The 2,995-nt window shown below is 50.9% G+C and overlaps 1 protein-coding gene across 1 annotated transcript in view; it reads left to right on the top strand.

The window, feature by feature from the left end:
- SLC7A11 (solute carrier family 7 (anionic amino acid transporter light chain, xc- system), member 11) overlaps positions 1 to 2,995 on the top strand; it is a 64,488-nt gene that overhangs the window by 20,721 nt on the left and 40,772 nt on the right. The gene's annotated exons all lie outside the window — the stretch shown is intronic.

The following is a 2,995-nucleotide window of genomic DNA, read 5'->3' as shown; positions in this document are numbered from 1 at the left end:
CTGCAGAGTACTGACTAAGCATTAAGACTTTGTGATGCCCAGCTTTAGCCAGAAACTGAATGAATCACAATAATCAGGGATAAGAGTGGATTACTTTTCTTAACTCACTTTTATTAATCAGGTAAAATTCAGTTGATGTACCAGTTGCCGGAAAGCCCACGGGGTACAAAGTATTATTCAAACATCAAAATCATTGTAGTCGGATTAAATTCCATTGTTCTGGAGTAATTCTTAGCAGCAGCCATTGGGTATCATGTACAGTATTCGCAGGGCCTGGCTTTAGCCGCGAGAAGGTTCTGGGAACCCGAAGACAGTATCAGGAAGCTATAGTCGGTCAAAAAAGTATGCAAATGGCTTTCCAGCACACTTTCTTGCTGTTTCTTTAGATTTTAGGATCTTGCCTTCCAGCAAAGGCATGGACTAGAAAGATACATTTCGAAATAAATGGGGTGCTTACTCTATTACTCTCATTGAGCTGTGAACCTGTAGCATGATAGGAGAATTGAACGCACAGTGTTAGCATGTCTTCTGAAGGAATGTTGGCAGGCTGTTGCCCTGGGAATCGAGTGTGAAATACGGGTATCTTCCTGGAGAGTCCGTACAGCTGTGTGTAAGCATTCGCTGTGAACACTCAGTATTTTTGAAGTCTTTATTTCGGCCCTGTGCAGAGACGAGAGCAGAGTTGTGATCACACTCTTGGTGCAGAATCGAGTCCCCTGGGACTATTCAGCCTGGATCAGTGCTCCGGCACCCTGGGGCGGCAGCCAGGCTGGGAAGCAGGTCACCAGGAGACCCCGGAGCCACGGGGGCGCCAACAAAGGCTTTCAGCTAGTGCCAAGTGTGGGGAGCCAGGCGATGTTCAGTCAGGAATGTGGACCGCGGAGAGGGTCACAAGGGAGAGCTGATTAATGCCGTTGAATGGGGTTTCTTTGGCCTGTGAACACCACGCTGCTGTTCCCACGGAATCTCAGCAGCCTCCCCCAACTCATTCCCGCACAACCGCGCCGAGCACGCAGGCCCTGCTTGTGCTAAGCCCATCTGCTCCTCCCTAAAGGCTTTGGAGGGCTGGCAGATGTCCCGCCGAAGGCCCTCCTCATTTGCTGTTGTCTGACCTCAACTGTTAGTCCTGTTAAAATGATGCAAAGCGGTAACTTAGATAATACAAACTTTAGTCCTTCATGAAGCCAGTGTGTCTTCTCCCACGAGTCCAGAGAACAGCAAAGTGAGGCCGAATCAGATTTCTTTATAGGGTAAAGAATCAGGAACGAGGAGGAGAAGACTGGAGAATGAAGGACATGGGCAGTGTCCTCGTCCTGGTGACTTGGTTGTGGGGCTGCTGATGGCTGGGCTGCGGATCTGCTCAGAGCAGGGCTTCGCCTGGTGCCGAGGGGAGGCCGGGCTGTCAGCGGCTGTGACGCCGCCGACCCCCCCTCTTGGGCCCACATGCTGATCTCAGCTCTCGGTGTGCAACGGGGTGTAAGCGAACCCTCATTTATACTGGACCCATATAAAGAATCCTCGCGGTCACTTCTTATTCTAAAGAACAGGATGCTGTTGATTTCTTAGACTCTTGAGAGTTTCATCAAATTTTGGAAATCACGGCCAAGTCTGCTTGCTCGAAATGCATTTTTTTTGGTGGTAACACTGGTTCACACTGCTGTCTGCCACTTGGGGCGTAGGTTCACCTCTGCGACGCCTGTCCCCTCGCCACACCCACTGCCAGCCCCGGCCTACTCTGCCACTGGGCACGGGGCCTGCTCCTTGCTGCACGTCCCACCGGCTCAAGCCAGCACTTCGGAGGGGGTTATCCCAGGGAGGGGACAGGAGTCAGCCCTGTCACTGACAGGCTCCTACCTAGCTGATGCCGTTTGCGAGCAGGTAGAAATAGTGCGACTGTGAGTTGACAGTCATCAGGCTTAGAGAAAGGGAGCAGCTTAGAAAGAGACTGTTGGGTTGGAGTTCTAGAGGGAAAGCGACGGGCTGCCCGTTGGTGGAACAAGTGGAGCCTCAGCTAGCTCCCAGAGAGGGGCTTGCCTATGCATTTTCCAAATGTGCTGCCTCTCTTGACACCCCTCTGTCTTGTGAGCTTGCAGCTGGGCCGTGGATGGGGGAGGGCCTCCCCCTCAGCCTCTGCTCCCTCTCAGTGACCGCAGGAGATGGCAGCCTCTGATGCACACTCTGGAGTGGGGGTGGGTGCAAATAAGCAAGACAGAAGCAGCCTTTGTCACCAGAACTTAACCACCTACCGAGTAAGTAAGAACAGCAAGATTGGGGTTGTCCAGGCATCCTCCCTAGCTAGGCAATTCAGCTCTGTGGGTTGAATAGAAAAAAGACACCAGCCAGCACTGGCTCTGAATAGAATAGGCTTTTGGCTTTGAGGGGTACAGAACCTTTTTAGAATGATAAAAACTCCTTCACAGAAACATGATTAGGGGAAAAGAAATCATTAACCCAGCCAGGTCACAGAGTTGGGTTAGAACAACTTTAATATCATTGCCAAGGCCTGCATTCAGAGCAACAGCCTGCCACTCTCTCTGGGGACCCCAGGGGGACTCAACCAATTTCAGCCCCATCTCCTGATCCAAAGCCGAATATTGCTTGGTGCGATTTTTTATTTTTTTAGCCGTGCAATAGAAAATAGTTTTTCAGTGTCTTTTTTTCCCTCCCTTTTCAATCCTATCCTCAATGGATTTGGTCTTGCTAAAGCACCTGCTGGGATTATTTTGTACCATTGTGTCAAATCTAATCTAAAGAATAAGCTGCTTTTTAAAATAATTCACATAGTTGGGTGTTGGAATGCGTTGCCAGCTTTGTGGAGTCTTAGACACAGTGGCGGAAAAGCTGGGACAATGGGCCTTCAGAGCCCTCTCCAGAGGCCTAAGGAGACAGAAAGCACAGAGGAGGCTCTGGCTCTCGCTGCAGCCCCCGAGAACATAAAGGTGCGTTTCCCATGGGGTGGAGTGTGCAGACCAAGAAGAGAGGCCGCCCCTCCCGC

This window comes from Condylura cristata, unplaced genomic scaffold, assembly GCF_000260355.1.
Source record: "Condylura cristata isolate star-nosed mole 26May11 unplaced genomic scaffold, ConCri1.0 scaffold00018, whole genome shotgun sequence".
Classification (NCBI taxonomy): Eukaryota; Metazoa; Chordata; class Mammalia; order Eulipotyphla; family Talpidae; genus Condylura; species Condylura cristata.
This window is presented reverse-complemented; position numbering and strand designations above follow the sequence as displayed.